The sequence below is a fragment of the Sciurus vulgaris genome, assembly GCF_902686455.1.
Source record: "Sciurus vulgaris genome assembly, chromosome: 9".
Taxonomy (NCBI): Eukaryota; Metazoa; Chordata; class Mammalia; order Rodentia; family Sciuridae; genus Sciurus; species Sciurus vulgaris.
The window spans coordinates 53,764,885-53,789,434 of NC_136469.1; the positions used below are offsets into that span (position 1 = coordinate 53,764,885).

At 34.3% G+C, this 24,550-nt stretch overlaps 1 protein-coding gene and 1 pseudogene across 2 annotated transcripts in view; both read right to left on the bottom strand.

Moving 5' to 3' along the window:
- The window catches only part of GSTCD (glutathione S-transferase C-terminal domain containing), a 183,661-nt gene that overhangs the window by 51,133 nt on the left and 107,978 nt on the right, over positions 1-24,550 (bottom strand). The window lies entirely within an intron of this gene.
- LOC306670229 (large ribosomal subunit protein eL21-like) lies at positions 12,650-13,411 on the bottom strand (annotated as a pseudogene). Its single transcript has one exon. The product of its transcript is annotated as a large ribosomal subunit protein eL21-like (transcript).

Genomic DNA, 24,550 nt, shown 5'->3' on the forward strand with positions numbered 1-24,550 from the left:
GCAAACTGATCTCAATGCTCAATCTAATGTTCAAAAATTTCTAAGAGAAGCAATGGGAAAATTTCTAAAAAAAACAATGTTTCATACATAAGTGAACAATAAGGGCTTATATACTAGAAGGCAAGAAGGCAAAAGGAAGGGGTCTGAATTAAGTAGCACTTTATGAATTCTCACGTAACAAGGAGGAGCTTAAAGAAGTAAAACTTTCAGTTCTTCACTTTAATGCAGTGCCAGTGTTTTAATCCCTTCCTGACCTATTTTTATTTAGCACTGAAAAGGGTACATTGTTTGATTTGGATATTAGCTTTTAAGGAGATTAGTTTCCAGGAAAAGTAAAGCATTTTGTATATGAAGAGGGACCATGATACAAGGCATTAGATTGTACTCTGTTCCTAAACCACCTGTTAAAAAGAAAAGGGGTGAGAAGGATCCTAGGGGGAAAAAACCCCAAATCAAAAAAGACCCCCCCAAATCAACCCCTGCCAATCAGTTCCAGAATCCAATATTCTATTCCCTTCCAACATTACAGATGAAATTAAAAATTAATATGAATTAAAAAAGGTTTCTCAATGAAAAATATTTAAAACCTATCAAAATATATATGTGCCTTAGAGTTTTAACCAAAGGTAAGCTGAATTACTTATGTGCTATATGCGAAAAACAAAAATAGATCTTTTTTCTTTTTAATCATGGAATCAATCTGTTTGATTATTAACTATGGGCTATGATGCAACTAAGATACAAACACAATGGGGACAGACAAAGTTTCCTAAATCTTTTTTTTTGCGGTGGGCGGGGTGCAGAACTGGGGTTGAACCTAGGGGTGCTTTACCATGGAGCTACATTCCCAGTATTTTTTATTTTTAATTTTGATACAGGGTATAAGTTGCTGAATCTGTCCTTAAACTAGTTTTTCTTAGATATTTCTGGTTTGATCTTAACCCTTCAGTTAAGTAACCTATAACTGGTACCTATAATTCCACATGGGTACAGACTAGGTTTTTTTCAGTTCTGTTATAACATCCTTTTTATGACAAATATTTTGTAATATTTCTCTTAATTATACTGAAATAAAATTGAAAGATAATCCAGTTTGCATACCTACATACAATAAATAAAAATAAATATAATCACTTAGCTGTAATATAAAGGGAAATAAAATTATTTTTTATAATAGAATAATATCACAATATGTAGATGTTCCTTCGTGACTGGAAGAGAATAAAAATGCCCTAAATTTTTTTAAACAATACTCTGGGCTTAACATTCAATATGATAACATGTCAATCCTCTGAATTATATGATGTCTTCTCAAGAATATAATGCATTTTTTTGTAATGCAAATTTTGTTCTTCACTAAACCAAAGCACCATAGGGTATAGGTAAAAGAGCATATTGTATAATTTAGGAGATCAGACTTTTATTCCAAATAATTTGTCCTTATAAAAAACATGTCATGGATACTGGTACACAAAATTTTAATATAAAGAGTTTCTTTAGATAGAAAAATCAATATTGTTTCTTAAATGAACTTCCCTTTTTATAGTATTCAATTATTTTCATTTTATTTTAAGAATAGTAGTGAATAATGTGAATCTGATATTTTAGGAGGATATCTCATTAGTAAATATTTCTAGATATCAAAAAAACATTCCTCTTAAGAACCAGAAACTTCTTTATTAAATATTTTATCCATGTAAGTAATTTTAAATATGCATTTTATATGTAATAATTATGATAAAAATGAATACTGAGATATCCAATGTCCAGTTTAACAAACAGAATATTAACAGTACTTTAAGTCCTATATATGTCTTTTATTTATTTTAATTAAAAATCATAAATTTACATAGGGCAATGTTGTTTGATTCATTCTGTTTTTTTTCCCTTCCCCCCTCCCCTCCCACCCCTCTTTTCCCTCTATACATTCCTTTCTTCCTCCATTCTTACCACCCTCCTTATCCCTAACCCTAAACCTAACCCTAACCTAAACACGAACCCCTCCTACCCACCCCCCCATATGTCCTCATCTGCTTATCAGCGAAATCATTCGTGCTTTAGTTTTTTGAGATTGGCTTCTCTCACTTAGCATGATATCCTCCAATTTCATCCATTTGCCTGCAAATGCCATAATTTTGTCATTCCTCATGGCAGAGTAATATTCCATTGTATATATATGCCACAGCTTCTTTATCCATTCATCAACTGAAGGGCATCTGGGTTGGTTCCACAATCTGGCTATAGTGAATTGAGCAGCTATGAACATTGATGTGGCTGTATCTCTGTAGTATGCTGATTTTAAGTCCTTTGGGTATAGGCCAAGCAGTGGCATAGCTGGGTCAAACGGTGGTTCCATTCCAAGCATTCTGAGGAATCTCCATACTGCTTTCCAGAGTGGCTGCACTAGTTTGCAACCCCACCATCAATGTATGAGTGTACCTTTTTCCCCACATCCTCGCCAACACCTATTGTTGCTTATGTTCTTAATAATCGCCATTCTATTTGGGGTGAGATGAAATCTTAGGATAGTTTTGATTTGCATTTCTCTTATTACTAGAGATGTTGAACATTTTTTCATATATCTGTTGATTGCTTGTAGATCTTCTTCTGTGAAGTGTCTGTTCATTTCCTTAGCCCATTTGTTGATTGGATTATTTGTATTCTTGGTGTAGAGTTCTTTGAGTGCTTTATAGATTCGGGATATTAGCGCTCTATCTGAAGTATGAGTGGCAAAGATATTCTCCCACTCTGTAGGCTCTCTCTTCACATGACTGATAGTTTCCTTTGCTGAGAGAAAGCTTTTTAGTTTGAATCTATCCCAGTTGTTGATTCTTGCTTTTATTTCTTGGGCTATGGGAGTCCGGTTAAGGAAGTCTGATCCTAAGCCAACAAGTTGAAGGTTTGGACCTACTTTTTCTTCCATAAGATGCAGGGTCTCTGGTCTGATTCCGAGGTCCTTGATCCATTTTCAGTTGAGTTTTGTGCAGGGTGAGAGATAAGGGTTTAATTTCATTCTGTTGCACATGGTTTTCCAGTTTTCCCAGCACCATTTGTTGAACAGGCTATCTTTTCTCCATTGCATATTTTTGGCCCCTTTGTCTAGTATGAAAAAATTGTATTTATTTGGGTTTGTGTCCGTATCCTCTATTCTGTACCATTGATCTACCTGTCTATTTTGGTACCAATACCATGCCGTTTTTGTTACTATTGCTTTGTAATAGAGTTGAAGATCTGGTATTGCGATACCCCCTGCTTCGCTCTTTCTACTGAGGATTGCTTTAGCTATTCTGGGTTTCTTATTCTTCCAGATGAATTTCATAATTGCTTGCTCTATTTCTGTAAGGTACATCATTGGGATTTTAATTGGAATTGCATTGAATCTGTATAGCACTTTTGGTAGTATGGCCATTTTGACAATATTAATTCTTCCTATCCATGAACATGGGAGATCTTTCCATCTTCTAAGGTTTTCTTTAATTTCTTTCTTTAGTGTTCTGTAGTTCTCATTGTAGAGGTCTTTCTCCTCTTTTGTGAGACTGATTCCCAAGTATTTTATTTTTTTTGATGCTATTGTGAATGGGGTAGTTTTTCTAATTTCTCTTTCTGAAGATTCATCACTTATGTATAAAAATGTGTTGGATTTATGAGCATTGATCTTGTAACCTGCTACTTTACTGAATTTACTTATGAGTTCTAAGAGTTTTCTGGTGGAATTTCCAGGTTCCTCTAAATATATAATCATGTCATCGGCGAACAGGGATAGTTTGAGTTCTTCTTTTCCAACTTGTATCCCTTTAATTTCTTTGGTTTGTCTAATTGCTCTGGCTAGAGTTTCAAGAACAATGTTGAATAGAAGTGGTGAAAGAGGGCATCCCTGCCTTGTTCCAGTTTTTAGGGGGAATGCTTTCAGTTTTTCACCATTTAGAATGATACTGGCCATGGGCTTAGCATAGATGGCCGTCACAATGTTAAGGAATGATCCCACTACCCCAATTTTTTCTAGTGTTTTGAGCATGAAGGGATGCTGTATTTTATCAAATGCTTTTTCTGCATCTATTGAAATAATCATGTGATTCTTAACTTTTAGTCTGTTGATATGGTGAATGACATTTATTGATTTCTGGATGTTGAACTAACCTGGCATCCCTGGGATAAAACCCACTTGATCGTGGTGCACTATCTTTTTAATATGTTTTTGTATGCGATTTGCTAAAATTTTGTTGAGAATTTTTGCATCGATGTTCATTAAGGATATTGGTCTGAAATTTTCTTTCCTCGATGTGTCTCTGTCTGGTTTAGGTATCAGGGTGATATTGGCTTCATAGAATGAGTTTGGGAGGGTTCCCTCCTCTTCTATTTTATGGAATACTTTGAGAAGTATTGGAATGAGCTCTTCTTTAAAGGTTTTGTAGAACTCGGCTGAGAACCTATCTGGTCCTGGACTTTTCTTTGTTGGTAGGCTTTTGATGACCTCTTCTATTTCATTGTTTGAAATTGATTTATTTAAGTTGTGTATGTCTTCCTCGTTCAGTTTAGGTAATTCATATGTCTCTAGAAACTTGTTGATGTCTTCGAGGTTTTCTGTTTTGTTGGAGTATAGATTTTCAAAATAGCTTCTAATTATGTTTTGTATTTCACTTGTGGCTGTTGTGATATTTCCTTGTACATTCCGAATTTTAGTAATTTGAGTTTTCTCTCGTCTTCTCTTTGTTAGTGTGGTTAAGGGTTTATCAATTTTATTTATTTTTTCAAAGAACCAACTATTTATTTTGTTAATTTTTCCAATTGTTTCTTTTGTTTCAATTTCATTGATTTCAGCTCTGATTTTAACTATTTCCTGTCTTCTACTACTTTTGGTGTTGGTCTGCTCTTCTTTTTCTAGGGCTTTGAGCTGTAATGTTAAATCGTTTATTTGTTGATTTCTACTTCTTTTGTTGAATGCGCCCCATGAAATAAATCTTCCTCTCAGTACTGCTTTCATAGTGTCCCAGAGATTTTGATATGATGTGTCTTTGTTCTCATTTGCTTCTAAGAATTTTTTAATTTCCCTCCTGATGTCTTCTGTTATCCATTCATCGTATAAATAGTGTTTTATTTAATCTCCAAGTATTGGAGAAGTTTCTGTTTTTTATTCTGTCATTTATTTCTAATTTCAGTCCATTATGATCTGATAGAGTACAAGGTAGTATCTCTATCTTCTTGTATTTGGTAACAGTAGCTTTGTGGCATAAAACATGGTCTATTTTAGAGAAGGATCCATGTGCTGCTGAGAAGAAAGTGTATTCGTTCTTTGTTGGATGGTATATTCTATATAAGTTGGTTAAGTCTAAATTGTTGATTGTGTTATTGAGATCTATGGTTTCTTTATTAAATTTTTGTTTGGACGATCTATCCAGCGGTGAGAGAGGTGTATTAAAATCACCTAGTATTATTGTGTTGTGGTCTATTTGATTTCTGGAATTGACAAGGATTTGTTTGACGTACATGGATGATCCAATGTTTGGGGCATAGATATTTATGATTGTTATGTCTTGCTGATTTATGCTTCCCTTAAGCAGTATGTAATGTCCTTCTTTATCCCTTCGACTAGTTTTGGCTTGAAGTCCACATTATCTGAAATGAGGATGGATACTCCAGCTTTTTTGCTGTGTCCGTGTGCATGGTAAGTTTTTTCCTATCCTTTCACCTTTAGTCTATGGGTATCTCTTTCTATGAGATGGGTGTCTTGCAGGCAGCATATGGTTGGATTTTTCTTTTTAATCCAATCTGCCATAGACATGTCTTTTGATTGATGAGTTCAGGCCATTAACATTCACAGTTATTATTGTGATATGATTTGTATTCCTAGTCATTGGACTCATTTTTGTTTTTTGACATGATTTGGTTTCTTCTTTATTTGGCTATTCCTTTAGGCTAGCTCCTCCCATTGCTGATTTACATCGTTGTTTTTCATCTCTTCCTCATGGAATATTTTACTGAGAATGTTCTGTAATGCTGGCTTTCTTTTTGTAAATTCCTTTAGCTTTTGTTTATCATGGAAGGATCTTATCTCATCGTCAAATCTGAAAGTAAGTTTTGCTGGGTATAAAATTCTTGGTTGGCATCCATTTTCTTTCAGGGCTTGGTAAATGTTGTTCCAGGGTGTTCTAGCTTTTAGGGTCTGGATTGAAAAATCTGCTGATATCCGTATTCTTTTCTCTCATGGCCTTTAAAAATTCTGTCTTTATTTTGAATGTTAGGTATTTTCATAATAATGGGCCTTGGTGTAGGTCTGTTGTAATTTTGCATATTTGGAGTCCTATAAGCCTCTTGTACTTGGTTTTCCATTTCATTCTTCAGATTTCAAAATTTTCTGACATTATTTCATTGAATAGATTGTTCATTCCTTTGATTTGTTTCTCTAAGCCTTCCTCAATCCCAATAATTCTTAAATTTGGCCTCTTCATGATATCCCATAATTCTTGTAGATTCTGTTCATGATTTCTTACCATCTTCTCTGTTTGGTCAACTTTGTTTTCAAGGTTAAATATTTTGTCTTCAATATCTGAGGTTCTGTCTTCCAGGTGATCTATCCCATTGTTTACGCTTTCTATGGCGTTTTTAACTTGGTTTATTGTTTCCTTCATTTCAAGGATTTCCGTTTGTTTTTTTTTTAGTATCTCTAACTCTTTATTGAAATGCTCTTTGCTTCCCTTATTTGCTCTTTTAACTGGTGATTGGTGCGTTCATTTAATGTCTGCATTTGTTCTTTCATCTTCTCGTTTGCTTCCCTGATTGTTTTAATTATGTACATTCTGAACTCCCTTTCGGACATTTCTTCTGCTGTGCTGTCATTGGGGTTTATTGATATAGTATCTAGGTTTATTTTGGACATTTTCTTCCCTTGTTTTCTCATATTGGTCAGATGTCAGTGGGACTCTGTGATATTGTAGATTTCCTCTATTTGTTTATAGTGACCCTGTAGATTTCCAGTGTATCACCTACCAGCCTTCAGTAGCCAGAAGTCTTGGATTAATTTGATAATGCAGTGCTTCTGAAGAACGCTGCCCCTAGCCCGCTACTGGTTCCAGGGAGAGAGACCTGGAGAGGTCTCTTGCTGCCCAGCCCTGGTCCCAGAGGCTGGTTGTAGGTCAGAGGTCTCCACTGGCTTGGGGACTTGTGGCTGGCTCTGTGTAGACAGGCTCTCACTGGGCGGTTTGCCCCGAGAAGCTAGCCTAGAGAGGCGCTTCCTGCCGGAGGAGGCTGGGCTGTTTGGGGAAGTCCCTGGCGCCCTGTGCTGGTCACTGAAGCAACCTGTGGGCGGGCCGGAGCTGGCCGCGCTGCTTCTGTGCAGAAGGGCTCTCACTGGGGGGCCTGATCCGAGAGGCTGGAGGATCTGTCCCTGTGGGAGGAGCCCACTGCCAGACTGCACGGAGCTGCCTGGGGGAGACGCTATCTGCCCTGTCCCACTCTAGTAAGCCACTGGAATCTGGCCTGCCGTCCAGCTGAGCTTCGCTGGGTGGGGGAGACTCACCCCGTGCTTCTATTTTAGTCTGAGTCTCTCAATGCCTCCCCTTCTTGAATCTTGGGTTCTGGGGCGACTGGAGATGCAGTCACCCTCTAGTCCGCCATCGTGGTTCGCCCCATGGAAAAAGCCTGCAGCTGGAGGGGGACAATGCTGCCTGGAGAGGTCTCTGGCTGCCCAGCCCTGGTTCCAGAGGCCACTTGCGTGTCGGAGGTCTCCGCTGGCATGGGGACCCGTGGCTGGCTCTGCATCGGGAGGCTCTCACCGGGCGATCTGCCCCAGGAAGCTAGCCTAGAGAGGTGCTTCCCGCCGGAAGAGGCCGTATATATGTCTTTACCCAAATGTACCATCCTCTCATTTCAGTGCCTTGAGATGACCACTACCCTGAATTTTGTGTTTACCATTCTATTGGTTTTCTTCTTAGTTGTACCAAATTGATATGTATCTCTAATATTATTATTTAATTTTGATTTGTAAACTTCAGGTGAAATTGCATACATATATTTTTCCCACTCAATATCGTGTAAGTTTTGTGCATGTTGATATATGAAACTATACTTCATTTTTACCGTTCTAAGTAGTCTACTATAGAACTATAATTTATCCATTCTCTTATGGACAGTCATTTGGAATGTTCTCATTTTTTCTGCTTTTAAAAACAATTCAAACATTTTTTTGGACAATTTCAAAATTTCTTTAATCAGTTACATATTTCTTGGCCTTGGGAAAATCTGAATTACTTAATTTCTTAATGATTCCAAGATACAGTTATGAATACCAAGTATATATAACAGTAGCATAATAATGGCTTCAGAGGTTATTGAAATATATATTCCAATTTTGTTAAGAGTTTAGTAAACGCAGTCTGATTTTTATAGTTTTTGTATCTCTTCTCTTACTCTGGGGTTCTAGGCAAGAGGAAGCTGTGACTATTTATTCTAGCATTCTGTATTTTCAATTTCCTTCCTGTAGATCTGGTCAGCTAATGACATTTGAGAATAATGCCAATAAGAAGAAAAACTAGGTTATGACTGAAATACAAACTGAGAACTTTTCTTGGTGAAATGTATGCTACTGTATGAGAAAAATGGTATTATGAAGGAACAAAAGATTTGGTATTTCATGTCTGGTTCAAGCCTTCATTAGCTATCTGATCTTGTCAAATTATCAACCATCTGGGAATTTGCTTTTTTTTTTTTTTTTTTTTTGCGGTGCAGGGGATCCAACCCAGGGCCTTGTGCTTGCAAGTCAAGCACTCTACCAACTGAGCTATCTCCCCAGCCCTTGCTTTCTTATGTATAAAATGTAAATAACAATAATATTTGATGGGACTCTTGTGAGAAATAAATAGCATCATAGCATAACTCTTGGTCAAATCAATTACCTTCAGTAAATGTAGGTTGCATAATCTTCATATCTACACACCTTCAGTGAGAGGATGGTATTTACCCAACTATTCAAAACCTAAGACTTCTTGATTTGCTTTACAGTTTGCAGACACATTCTTCATAGTCCCAAACATACAGCAACTTTCATAGAGGTGAGATGTTATAACTTTAAAAATTATAGCAAATGTATCATTAAAAATGTTAAGAAATATACTTGCTACTGCAGAAAACTATACAGTGACTTGTTAAGGTTTAGAAAGAAGTGTCCACCAAAACTTTCATTTATAGGAAACATGATATCCAATGTAGCAATGTTCAGAAGTGAAATGACTAGATTATGAAAGCTGTAACCTTGCCAGGGGACTAATGTATTTGATGTATTAATCATTTGAATGGATTACTGGGTGTAGGCAGGAGGGGCATGACTAGAGGAAGTAAGTCACTAGGGGCATACTCTTGAGGGATTATATGTTGACCCTGGTTTGTTGTCTGCTTTCTCTTTCTCTCTCTCTTTCCCGGTTGCCATGAGCTGAGCACATTTCCTCTGCCATGCTCTTCTGTCATATTTTGCCTTATTTCAGGTCCAGATTAATGGAACATGCTTACCATGGGTGACACATCTGAAACTGAAATAAGTTGCTCTTTTCTGGTATTTTGGATTCAGCAAGGAAAAGCTAACTAATACAGAGGCTTAAGGAAACTAAGAACATAAGAAGGACAGAGAGAAGAAAGATTCAAAGAGAAGAGAAAGATGATCAATGTGGTAAAGACACAATGAAAAGGCTCATGAATAACCAGTGTTTCTGAGAAGACCAGAATAAATTGATTGACATTTTATTCAAAGATATAATTTGTCTGGAAGGAAACTTTCCTAGATAGAAGATATGAATTCTATTTGAAAAATTCACATGCTATAGCAAAGCTAATAAGAGTAATGTCTTTAAATATCCCACCCTTTAAAAAAAAAAGGTTGAAGACAAGAAATTTTGATCAGACAGAACACTTTTAAGTATTAAGGCATAGGCAGGATAGTATTTAGGTGTTAAGGCATAGACAGGTTCACTTCAAATCTCTCTTCAGTACTAAATGCTATATAATTGAGCAATATGTAAAGAGAATTGTGGCCTAAGAATTCTTTAAGCAGCTGCATTTACATGTGAAGGCAACTGAACCATCTTCTCTAATATTCAAATATTAGGGAATAAAAACCCCCTCTCTGGGGAAATAAGCAAACAAATCATATATAAAATATCATAGTATGCCAACCTCTTGTCTAAGTAGTTTTTACTTTATCCTAGTGGATTTTATTTTATCCTTGTAAAATTATCCTCATTTTACAACTGAGAATAAATTTTATCCATTACTTTATTTTACAACTAGGGATAGCCTTCATTATCTACGTTATATAATTGATGAAAGAGTATGCTTAGAAAAGTTAATCAGCTTGCCAAAGTTACATAGCCATTAAGTAGAAAAGAAGAGGTTGACTACATCTGTTAGATTTCATAGGTTTTGCTTTGTAAGCACCCATGGAATGGTTCTTGGGAAAGAAAATTTTAAATAGAGAAGATTTAAAAAAAAAAGTATATACAAATTATTGCCAAAACAATGAGTAGATTTTATGCAATCTTGATGTGGGTAATCTTTTAAATCTGATTTTGAAGTTTGCTTTCAATTCTATAAACTTTAAATTTTTGTTCCCAATGTAATTATTTAAAATTTTTCTTTTCACTAAAAACTAAAATCAAAGAAAATGACAAATTCTACAGCAGAATGATGAATCAAACTATATTTATGAAACTTCACACAGTCAATAGTTATAATTACTATTTACTCCTTAATTCAATTTTATAAAATCAGATCAGAGTTTTAACTTATCATTTATTTAATAGATTTCATTATTTTAAAAAAATTTATAAGAAAGAAGAGTTCACCTTTATCCCTTATCCCAACAACCCGACCATAATTCACTTAACAAAGTCTACTCATTTCATCTTGGTATTTCTAAGGCCTAAAGTAAAAGGAATAAATAATGGAGGTCATCTTCATTATTCACAGACTGTGTATTTGTGAATTTCCCTATTCACTGATACTTGTGGTGCTTTCATGGCAATTTGTGCACATACGCAGAGCAATGAAGAATTAAAATTGCTAATGCATATTTTCATAGCTGAGATTGAATAAGGTGACTCTGTTTTCCTGTTTCAGTTCTCCTACTGTAAAATAAGTGTCCTTTTGTGCTCTATTTAGTGCACAAATGGCTTTTTTCACATTTTTGTGCTTTATTTTGGTGGGAGGAGTGATATCACTGTTCAAAATTACATCCATGATAAAACACTATGTAGTGTTCCTAAGTGCATGCAGGCTCTGATTTATTTAATAGAGAAAATTTGTGCATCAGGTAAGCTTGTGACTCAGGCATGCATTAAAGTGCTGTTGGCTGTAAGTTCACTGTAAACGAACCAACAATATATGTTAAATACGATGTCTTTAAACAGAAGTACACAAAAATTAAGGTTTATGCTGATTGGTTGATGAAAATGTAACCCTAGGCTTACCCATGGACATTTACAAAATTGATAATGCATTAGAGATTTTGATCATAATGCATCAAAAATTGTCATAAATTTACCACAATAATAAAACAAAAACACATAATATACACCTGGAAGTTAAATATGCTCCATAACTCTTGGATGAATATATTAATTGAAACTGAACTACATACTCTTTGAAGAAGCAAATAATAATCAAAACACTATATATTAACATATGTAAGCTGAAGTAAGTCTCGGAAAAAAGTTTAGAGCCTTTAAGAAATACATTAGAAAATAAGAACCATGCAAAAATAAACAATTTAAGCATTAAACCTGAGAAACAAGTAAACTACAATATATAAGCAAGTAAATGATAACATAAAAGCAGAAATAATAAACCAAGAAAGCAAACATTATAGAAAGTAAAAGAAATCTCCAACTCAAAATTTGGAAATATAAAGGACTTTCATAAATTTATTTCACAAAGGAATATACTTTCCTTATGAGGATATGTATAACAATAGAAGGTATTTTATAGGCCCTAGAGCTATTAAAGTTTTGGGTAACTCAGGATAAAACACACCAAAGATACTAAGGTATGTATGTGTATTTATAGACTTAATTTTTTAGATAAGTTTTAAGTTCATAGAAAAATTAAGCAAAAGTTTTAGAGAGACTTGCCATATACCTACCTAACCATTGCCTCCCTGCCAGTTTCTTCTATTGTCTACATTCTAAACCACAATATTATCCCTGTTATAACTGGTGAATCTATAATATAACCCAAATTCTATAGTTTACATTAGTGTTTACTTCTGTGGAGTACATTTTATGGGTCTGAATAATATATAATGGCATATGTTTGCCTTTATGGTATTATACAGAAAATATTCACTGTTAAACAAATCCTCTGTCCTCTATTTATCCCTTCTTTCCCTACTATGTCCTGGCAACCACTGATCTTTTCAGTCTTCATAGTTTTGACTTTTCTAGAATTTCATATAGTTAAGAGGTATTTTAATATTATATTTCAAGTACATTAATAAGAAACCTTATTATATAAATTAATAGAAATTAAAATACTTTATGAGATACTACTTTTCTATACATGTTGCAAAATCTTCATAGTTTAAACAGATCTTTTCTGGAAATAGAAGGAAAATCAGCACATATCTTTTTTTTTTTAAGTTCACAGGCTTTTATTTTTTTTTTTACATTTATTATGCCATGAATTCATAGGGAATAGGTTCCAGCAGCTCAGCTCCTTTCCATTTGTTCTTACAAAATGTGCTTCTCTGGTTGGGGCAGGCTGGTGTTTCAGCTGAACCCAGGTACCTTTCTCTTTGGCTTCCTTCTTTTTCTGATCATTTTCCTTCACATGTTTCAGGAAGCTGTCTCGGCTCTTAGAGTGGTAATATGCTCAATACACACGTTAATTGTCTTCGCAAGAATCTTGCCCTTAACTTGCTTATTCACAACAATGCCAACAGCATGCTGGGTAACACTGTAGCGTCTCCCAGTTTTGCCATGATAAAATTTATAGGGCATTCCTATTTGAACGGTATCTGTTCCCTTAATGTCTACAATATCACCTTTCTTGTAGGTTCGCAATATATGTGGCCAAAGGAACAACTCCATGTTTTCTAAAAGGCCTAGAGAACATACATCAGGTTCCTCTCTTTCCCTTTGTGTTTGTCATTTTGGCGAAGTATTGGAATATGGCGGTTCCAGCAGAAAGGCAGCTCATCTCTTTTCATACTAAATTAACCTACAAACAGTTTTATAGGAACATAACATATATTCTTGAAATCTTTCATAGTAGAGACAATCCTATTAAAACTCAAAATTATCAGCAATATGTGTTTCTAGGATTCTATAATTTAATGGGTACACCCTGCTCAGTGGGTACTTAATCCAACTTCAAAAGAGCACTGCATAGTTCTGTAGGGGTGGGCTTCATGCTATACTCACATGATTTATGCAGATAAGTGGAGGATGACACATAATGGGGGGGAGGGAAGGGTTAGTGTTAGGGTTAGAGTTAGGGTTAGGGAGGGGGGCAAGTATGGAGGAAGGAAGTACTGTATAGAGGGTAAAGAGGGGTGGGAGGGGTGGGGGGAAGGGAAAAAATAACAGAATGAATCAAACAACATTACTCTATGTAAATTTATGATTACACAAATGGTATGCCTTTACGCCATGTACAAACAGAGAAACAACATGTATCCCATTTGTTTACAATAAAAAAAAAAAAAAAAGAAAAAAAAATATTAACCTCAAGAATGGAAATTTAAGTTATCTATGGCCTTAGGAAATCACTATAAATGCAAATAAAGTTACCCAAATCTGTAACTATAAAAAAAAAAAAATCTAGAAATACATTAATCCCTTTTTCTGGCCTATGGAAAAGAGAGATTTTGGCTAGAATGGGTGGGAGTGAGGGATAAGAAACAAGATTCTGTAGTATGCTGAGATTTGAGGTAAAAGCTCTATACTGGAAAGGGCATTCCCTTAACTAAGCATGTAAAATATAGGTAGGGTGGAAGCCTAAATATGAAATAAATGTTGAATTTAAAATCAAGGTAAAATTAATTTGCAATTCAATTAGTACCACAGTAGGACATGTGTTAGAATGAATTCTGTTGTAATCTTAAAGAAAATTCCAAAGAATCATATTTCACCTCTATTTCAGTATATATCTTTAACAGAAAAGGGCTTTCTTTTTTCCAACATAATCATGTATCATACCCAACAAAATTAGTAATTTAAAAAATTTTTATTCTTGAACGCATTTTCATCAGAGATGTATTTGTAAATAAGCTAACATAATACAAGGATTTCATACCACAATCTTGCTAAAACTACAGAAATCTGGTATTATGTTTTATTTGTTGTTATAAGTTGATATAAATTAGGGATGTTTTAATAACTAACTATTAGTGGCTGATTATGGGAGGTTAAGAATCAGAAAACAATTATAAAGGCTAGCATATGGTAAAAATGCATTACATGCTTTAATAATATTCATCATAAGCTTGACTATATTAAAAATTCTAATATACATATATCTTAAGAAAAAATTGTATTACATTATTGGATTTGATATCATGAAATTTTATATCATGGTAACCATAGAATTTCCTTGTTCATTAAAAACAAGTTTTTAAGTTCTAAAAGAACTGCTTTACCTTTGTACATAAAATCAACTGTGGAACTAAGCTTCATTGAAACTAGAATAATATAGAAGAAATTTAAAGAGAAAATTTCTAGGTTTCTTTTTAGCAGTAAAATTGCATCAATCAAAAAATACTGCTACTTTATGTAGACCATTTTACCAAGAAATTTACAAGGGACCTGAATAAGTCATCTAGCACAATCTCATTTTCAATGTTCAACATGACAAAAATACCTTAAGTTTAAAACACTACAGTTTTTAAAAAAATTTTGATTCATCGTACCCAAAATGGGGTACAATTATCATTTCTCGGGTTGTATGCAAAGTAGAGTCATACCATTGTGATCTATACAGGGTAATGATATTTATCACATTCTATTATCTTTCCTTCCCCCGGCTCCTTCCCCACCCCTCATTTCCCTCTACACAATCCATCCTTCCCTTACCCCCTACTCCCCACCATTATGTATCATTCACTTATCAGAGAAATCATTCAGTCTTTGGTTTTTTGGGATTGGCTTACTTCACTTAGCATGATATTCTCCAACTCCATCCATTTACCTGCAAATGCCATAATTCTATTCTTCTTTATGGCTGAATAATATTTCATGGTGTATATATACCACTGTTTCTTTATCCATTCATCTATTGAAGGGCATCTAGGTTGGTTCCACAATCTAGCTGTTGTGAATTGAGCTGCTATAAACATTGATGTACCTGTGTCACTGTACATCTGTATGCTGATTTTAAGTCCTTTGGGTATAGGCCAAGGAGTGGGATAGCTGGGTCAAATGGTGGTTCCATTCCAAATTTTCTAAGGAATCGCCATAGTACTTTCCAGAGTGGCTACACCAATTTATAATGCCACCAGCATGAGTGTGCCTTTTCCCCCACATCCTCGCTGACACCTATTGTTGCTTATATTCTTGATAACAGACATTCTAATTGGGGTGAGATGAAATCTTAGGGTAGATTTGATTTGCATATCCCTTATTACTAGAGATGTTGAACATGTTTTCATAAATCTGTTGATTGCTTGTAGATTCTGTGAAGTGTCTGCTCATTTCCTTAGCCCATTTATTGATTGGGTTATTTGTATTCTCGGTGTAGTTTTTTGAGTTCTTCATAGATTCTGGAGATCAGTGCTCTATCTTAAGTGTGTGTGGAAAATATTTTCTCCCACTCTGTAGGCTCTCTCTTCACATTATTGTTTCCTTTGCTGAGAAAAAACTTTTTAGTTTGAATCTATCCCAAATATTGATTCCTGCTTTTATTTCTTGGGAGTCATGTTAAGGAAGTCTGGTCTTAAGCTGACATGATGAAGATTTGGACTTACTTTTTCTTCTATTAGGTGCAGGGTCTCTGGTCTAATTCCTAAGTCCTTGATCCATTTTGAGTTGAGTTTTGTGCAGGGTGAGAGATAGGGGATTTGGTTTTATTTTACTGCATATGGATTTCCAGTTTTGCTAGCACCATTTGTTGAAGAGGCTATCTTTTCTCCACTGTATGTTTTTGGCACCTCTGTCTAGTATGAGATAACTGTATTTATGGGGGTTTGTCTCTGCGTCCTCTATTCTGTACCTTGGTCTACCTGTCTATTTTGGTACCAATATCATGCTGAAAAACACTACAGTTTTGATACTAAAATCAAGTCATGGTAGCTGCCTAATCTTATGTGGCATCCTGACTCTGATCCAATACTTAATATGCCTTAAGTCTAATTTCTTAAGTGTTGATTGTGACTGATTTATCTAATCCTTGTCTGGTAATATGGCTCTGATCCTAGATTGCTTCTTGTCCCACCTGGCTTGCTTCTCTTTCCATTGTTTCAATTTACAACATAAAAAAAATGAGATAAATTTAAACTATTCAAACTATTATTCCTCAGGATTCTGTGGGATGTTTTAATTTTTTGAAGGAAACAGCTTCATTGAACATTTATTGGATACCATACAAAATATTAGCTGTGACAGTTTACAGTTTGAGTAGTAGTTCACACTACATTTGTTTCACTGACATATTTTTGTGAAGTTGGATTCTGGGCAGTTGCTATAATACATAATAATCAATAGGACATTCTGTTTGAAAGTTGTGTAGAGCATAACAGGTACTCATCTCCCATTTGTAAGTAACCATGGTTAAGAAGAAATAAAATTTTATCTTCCTTAAATTCATGCATAGTTTTTTCCCCTTAAGGGATTCTAAGATTTTTACATATAAATACTTATTAAATTGTTTGGAGATAATTATCCCTAATAATAATCAGAACTATTATGTATTTCTTTTAGGAAGTGGTGCTTTAAAAAAAATTACCAACACAGGAAAGGGTGAAAGTGGAAAGCTCTGACATAGATTCTTTTGCTCTATGTGTTTGGAATACTGTATTCATTCAGCAAATAAGTATCAAGTACCTACTGTGTTTCAAGAACTGTTTCAAGAACTGTTTTAAGTTCCGAGAATCCAGGAATGAAAAAGATAAAGTCTCTGTTCTCGTGGTATATATGTTCTCATGGAGAAAGAACAGACAATTAAAAAATAACTAAGTGCTATAAATTAAGTGTATAATTACAGGATAGCCTGATAATGACAGCAATAGGAAGGAGCAAGTTTAGATAGGGTAGTCAAGGAAAGTTTCTATGAAGTGGTAACTTTTGCAATGACAAGGTGGAATCATAAAAAGCAGTTTTTTGAAAATCATGTTGTACTCATCAATAATATAATAATTCTACATCATGGTATTTCTTGTTCCTTTTGTCCCCTTCCTGTACTTTTTTATATCTTAACCAGTATAAGAATAGTTGTCTTGTATTTCTGTCATAGATTTTGTTTTTGGCCATAAGAAAAATCAATTTACCTTTCTTAAACAAAAAATATTAGCACTTGAGTAGAGGCATAATAAATCATTGCTAGGTATACATTAGTTGGTCATTTTTTAGTACAGTTATAAAATAATAAAGATGACTGGATGTTGGTTCTTATCAATTCCTTTTGAGTTATCAACTGCTCTAAGGACACAAAACTAAGAGGAAATCAATAGGAATAATGGGATGCTTATTTATTTATATACATTTTAATAAATCATAAATTTGGTATATCTCCTTTGCCACTGTATCTGCATCTCTCTCCAAGTTTTATTATTCAACATTTGATAATAATAAGCACTACTGGATTGCAAGCACTGTATTACTATTGCCATTCACATTTAAAAAGCTTATTAACTCTCCTTCCAGGCATCAGCCTATTTTATTTGTGCCATAATAGAAGTTAATATAAGGATTTGTGGAGCATATTAATATTTATATCTATCATTTTTTTAAAACTGTGGGTTTATAACGGAAGCATTCAACCACAAAATCTGGATCTAGTTGTGCATCTTTAAGTCTTAACTGGGAGTGTCTAAGTCAGTAGCTATCAATATCTCCAGTTCTCCCTTACAGCCTTTTTTCTTTACTTGGCATAGATTTCCACTGAGTGGGAAAATGAAATTAGTAATGATTTCATGCTAAGTTTTCTTCTTTAAATTTTTCCCCATTGTAATATTATGAATAACTTTTGAGTTGTAAGAAATTGAAAGTAATTTCTCTTCTCAAGGAGTAAAGATTACTGTTTCATCAATTTTTATTTTTTTAATAAATAGAGAAAATCTGAAAGAACACTGGATTGGAAATTGAGAGATCAGAGGACCATTTCTGCTTTGACACTAACAAACTGTATGTATGACTTTATAGATAGTTCATGACTGGGGCCTTTGTGGTAGGGGCTTCTAAGATGGCTTCTGATGATCCCCTTTCTGTATGCATGCCTTTGTTTAATCCCTACCCCTTGATTGTAAGCTGAATGTTATGACTCACTTCAAATAAAAAAGAATACAGTAAAAGCAATGATACAGCACTTCCAAGCTTAAGTTATAAATAGGTTCTCTGTGATTTTCTTCCCTGTCTTCTCTCTATCACACTGAGGGAAGCCAGCTGCCATGCTGGGAAGCTGTCCTATGACAGGTCTTTAAGAACTGATGTTCTCAGGAACAGCCACTGAGAATATAAGGCTCATTCCAACAGCACTTCAGGAACAGGATCCTGATGGCAGACATGTAAATGGGCTTGGAAGTGTATCCTCTCAGTCCAACCTCAAGATGAGACCACAGCCCAACCAATACACTGGAGCCTTGTGAAAGGCTTTGAGTCAGAAGGTTCCACTAAACCATGCCAGGATTTCCGAAGCCACAGAATCTGTGAGATAAGTGGTAGCTGCTTTCAGTCATTAAATTGTGGGGTAGTTTATTATGCAGCAATGATAAGTAGTATAGTCTCTTTCCATCTCTGTTCAATAAAGCTTTTGAATTTAACAAGCTACTGAGGCCCTTTCTAACTTGAAGGTTCAACAACTATATTACATTGATAGCAAAGGCATAAAAATGAAATCATAAATGTACATGAACAACCCAGTTTCATGTTCTTTTAGTAAAATTCACAGTTCAAAATTTATGCTAGTTTTAAAATAAGGATCAATATTTGGTCATTCAAGCTTTGATATACTATGACCTCAAGCCTGCTTTATTTACAACAATGCATTTAAAAAGAAAAACTTGGAGCATACTTTTCTCAAAAAGTATATGTTGCTAATGGGGATGTCTAGAATAGGTAATTAAGTATTCACATTTGTCCACTGCAACACTTTTTGATATGTTCGAGCTAAGGAACACAACATTTTTGGTTGCCTTTGCATTATAAAAATATCAAGAAAGATATAAGAAATACATTTATTTTATTATTATAGATGTCAGTAGTGTACAAATGTCATATTTATGATAATTTAACAAGATATATTTTTTGAAATTATATATCTGTTATGTACCTTATTTTATTATGGCTTGAAGATGTAGCTTAGTGATAAAGCATTTGCCTTAGCATGCATGAAGCCCTGGTTTCAATGCCCAGCACCACACACACACACACACACACACACACACACACACACACAGACACACAAACACACAATATATATATACATATATATTTGTTATCTATAAATACAGATATCTATTTATATAGATATATGTATTGTTCTAAAGCTTTTTCTGAAAAAAAAAAGGTAGGTTAATATAGACTAGTATAAAACTAAAGATGTATATTTCAAATCCTAGGGAAACTACTAAATTTTTCATTCTTGCTTTATTCTTTTTCCCAGTACTTACCATGGCTTTCCACATGTGAGGCAAATGCTCTACCACTGAGAGGTATCCCAGGATGCTTCCCCCCAACCCCAGTGGGATATGTCCAGTTTATCATTCATGAAGCGAAAACAGATTCATACAAAATAGTCAAAATATCCAAAAGCAGGGAAGAGAGAAAAAAAATTAAATGCCTATAGAACAACAGAAAACAAGGTTGTTGACTTAAATCTAACATTCTTGTTAGTACACTTTAAAACTATTAGAGAAAATAGTACAACACAGTAGAATAAATCAGTACAATAGGAGCAAGGAAACTTGGGCTTTGGCTCTAACTTTGCCACTTTTTCATTTTGTGACTTTGGGAAAGTTAGTTTAATTTTCTATTAAATGGGAAAAATGAAATCTACTTCTATAACTTCCAACTAAAAAAATTCTATGGATCTAATGAAAAACATGAGCTATAACTCCAAAATATTGAAAAATATAATATAGTATACAACTATAATTCAATGGATTATGCTTATATTTTAAAAACCATAGGGAAATATTTATGACAAGTACTTCTAGAGGAAAAAGGAAATAAAACATTACATATAGCACCATCATTAATATAAAGAAAACAAGAAACCAAATAATAACAATAACTCAATTCTGTACTAAAAAAATATTGTAAAGAATTCACAAGTTTCACCCTAATAGTTAGACTAGGGATAAATATTTTTCTTTCTTTGCCAATTTTTTTAGTTAAAAAATGTATGTGAAGGTTATAATGTTCGAATGAAAAAGAAACAGTTTTTCAAGTGTATAGTTTTAAAAGAATAACAGTGGTACACAAAAAAGATCCTTTGTAATTTTTATATTCCTGGAAATGTGTTTCAAACAAAGTAAAATCTAGCTCCCAAAGATAAGGCTCTCAAACACTTCTACTTTACTGAAAGCTTCTCACTGGCTCATATCTTTTTTTCTCCATCAGTGTGGTTTAAAAGGGAATACAGAGAAAAATTTTCTGGCTCTGAATTTATTCCCAGCCTCTGAGAACATCTGAACGGTTTTCCTGTTTGCAAAAGGAATAGTGGTGCTTTTCCCTGCCTGACCTTTGGTGTCTTGTCACTCTCTTCTGTAACTCACAAAGGATTCTCAAAATGTGATGATCTTCAGGATGCTGAGTCAGAATCATTTTTAGTCACTGTTAACACAAATTCTGAGGTTAATTCTTGGCCCATAGATGCATAATTTCTAGGGAATGGGGCCTGAATATATATATACTTGCACAGGCATTGTAACATTGTAAGTGAGCTTTGGCACAACAAGGGAGAGATCTAAATTTTCAAATTATGGCACCTGGACAAGCATCACTGGCATCACCTGAAAATTGTTTGGAAATGCAAATTTTCAGACTCTACCTTAAACTTATTGAACTAGAAACTCTGAGGTTGGGTCCCAGAAATTAGTCTTTTAATAAACATCCTTGAATCTGGTACACTGTTCTAAGGCAATGGACTCTAGACTTAAACCTTTTCAGGTTTAAAAAAAATTGAGTACATTCCTCAATGTCAATACATGTAAATTACATAAATACATTACTGCTGGTCCACATATGAAATTTATATCACATATATCACACAGAGGACCATTTGCTATATAAATTTTAATACAACATCTGCATTCATTTCTCTTGGGTATGTGCCTAAGTGTGGAATCTGCTGTCATATTATCATGCTTAATCTTTTAAGAAATGATCAAACTGTTTTCCAAAGGGGCTGTATCAGTTTACATTCCCACCAACACTATTTGTGGGTGCAATATCTCCACATAGTAGCCAACATTTGTTATCATTTGTCATCATTTTTGTCTTTGTTATGGTTTTGATTTGCATTTTACTAATGGTTGGTGATGTTCAGTATATCTTCATGTGCTTGTTGTTTGTCCATATATCTTCTCTGAAGAAATGTGTCCATTTATTTCAATGCCCACTTTCGAGTTGTTTTTTATTGAGATAATCTTTATATATTTTAGATACAATTCTCTTATTAGATATATGACTTGCAATATAGTATCCCATGTTTTCTTCTAAGAGTTATTATTTTAGGTTTTACTTTTACATATTTTATCAAATTTGAATTCATTTCTTGAGTATGGTGTGATGAAAGAGCTATTTGATTCTTTTGATAGAATTTTAAACAGAACTGTTATTTCATTTTATACTTTGAGTGTAATTACAACTCACTTTTAAAATTGCTTTTATATCCTGTAACACTGGTAAATTTGTTTGGTAGTTCCAATAGTTTTTTAGTGAATTTCTTGAGATTTTCTATTACATAACCATGTCATCTATAAGGAGAGATAGTTCTCTTTCTTCCTTTCCAACCTGGATGCCTTCTTATTTTTCTGACTAATTGTCCTGGTAAGAGAAGACATCTTGACTGTCCTGATCTTAGGGAGAATACATCCAACTTTTCACTAATAAGTATCATATTAACTAAAGTTGTTTGTGTAGACATCTTAGCAGGGGGAGAAAATTCTTTTCCTAGTTTTTTTTTTTTTTTTAATCATGAAGGTGTGTTGGATTTTTTTAAAGTGTCTTTGTAATGTGTGCATTTTGAAAAATGAGCATCAAAATAAGTAATAACAATAATGAAGTATAACCCACTGAAAAAAGTAAGAATACACAAATTCATGGACATAAATGCAAGTGGTTATTGTTCTGTATTCTATTGATTTTTTTGTATGTTAAAACAATCTTGACTTTCTGAGGTAAATCCAACTTGGTTATGATTTATAATTCTTTTTTGTTGTTGCTGTTCCTTTTGTTTATCTTTGGTGTATGATTCCTTTATAAATTTGTTACTGGATTTGGTTATTTAATATCTTGTTGAGAATTTTCACATCTATATTCATAAGAGATACTGCTCTGTTTTCTTTCTGTGATGACTTCATGGGAGGCTTATTTTACAAAAGTTATGAGTTAGTAATTTTGAAAATACTTTCCGTGTAACAAGTTAGCAAATGACTAAATATATTAAGGATAATAGTGTTCTCAGGTTTCTTACTATGGGGGGAAAATAAATAGGGAGGACTAGAATTAACTCTCCGTTCCTGGATTAGAAGTATCTGACTGATTTCACTTAACCATATACATACAAATATATGGTAACTATGGTCACAGAGATGGCCTAGAAGCAAAGAAATCCCAGTATTTATTAATATACTTTGCATTCAGATCTTAGAATAAAGATTACTCCCAGAGATGAATCTGGAAAACAAAAAGACTATCTTGGAATATTTAATAATCCCAGAAATTAAGAAAGTGCTCATAAGATGATGGGGATATGTCAAAATGATATAAAGTCACTTTGAAGAGACTCCTACTGGTCAAATCTGGAAAAAATTATTCTTTCCTTTTTATACTATACTGGGTATTGAAGCTAAGGCCTCTCACATAGAAGGTAAGATCTCTTCCACTGAGCTACACCCAGCTCTTATTTTATTTTGAGACAGGGTCTTGCTAAATTGCCAAGTTACTGGGATTACAGGCAAATCTGGAACAATTTCAATATAAAAATAAATAATAGTAATAAAATGCAATGCATTAAAATAAGAATCTATGAGTTTTATACTGAAATAAGTAAGAATAAGGATAAATAGATTATAAATGCAGGAGAAGAGAAAGTTTTTCCTTCATTTGTCAATTAATGAATGTAGAATAATGATGGATGCTAGAAAATCACCATTTTACAAACATTATAGTAATTAATAGATTCTCAAAAAATCAAGAGATTCTAAATTAAAAGTTGTACAAGATATGTACATCACTTAGTAATTACGAAATAAAAAAAAAAAAAAACCCTAATTTTATAATTGAGAAACCTGACAGATACCATCTTAACAAATAATCAACATCACCATTACCATTAAAGGGAAAAACTCAAATCACATGCCTCAACTATGACATATCACTTCTGTGGTATTCTTGGTACCATGGGCCCTTAACTAGTGAGCCACATCCCTACCCCTTTTATTACCCCTTTTATTTTATTTTATTTCATTTTTTTTGAGACAGGGTCTTGCTAAGTTACTTATTAAAGATATGGACAATAGGCCCCAGCAAACTTCCCTTATCTACAACTGCTCCCAACCTGCCCTTCTGCCCTACCTGAACTGAGACCACCACCAAAACTCCTTCCATGACCTGGCCCTGCTAAACCCTATAAAACCCAGACCCTTGTTGGAGCCTGTCACCATTTACCCCTTGAAAATATGCCATTGCTTAATAAAGCTTCCCTGAAAGTGTCCCTCTCTCGCTTAATAAAGCTTTGCTGGTTGGTTGAGGTCTGTCTCCATTTCCTTTTTCATTTTGTATTTTCTTTCATGTGCTCTCATTTGCCGCCCAAACCTGGGAACAGGAGTTTGGGGCTCATTACCCCTTCCCTTCCCAATGAATTTCTAACCACTTTTTCATATTTCCCTCCCATTTCTATCTTTTTCCTAACAGTCATGTTAAATGGCCATTGAGACCTGGAAAGTGACTGACAATGGTCCAGCACTTCTATGGCTCTCTGAGGTCAGGGAAGCCCCAGCCATGGCTAGCACAGTTGAATTCCCAGACTGACTGTTTCTCTCTTTCTCTCTCTCTCTCTCTCTTTCTCTCTCCACCTTCTACTCAAAGAAGGAGGCCCTTCACAAGTCCTGGGCTAGATTTTTGATGGCCTACTGCCACGTGGATGGAGCAAGGATCTGTACCATGTCCTTTATTGATATTAGAGGCATCCTCCT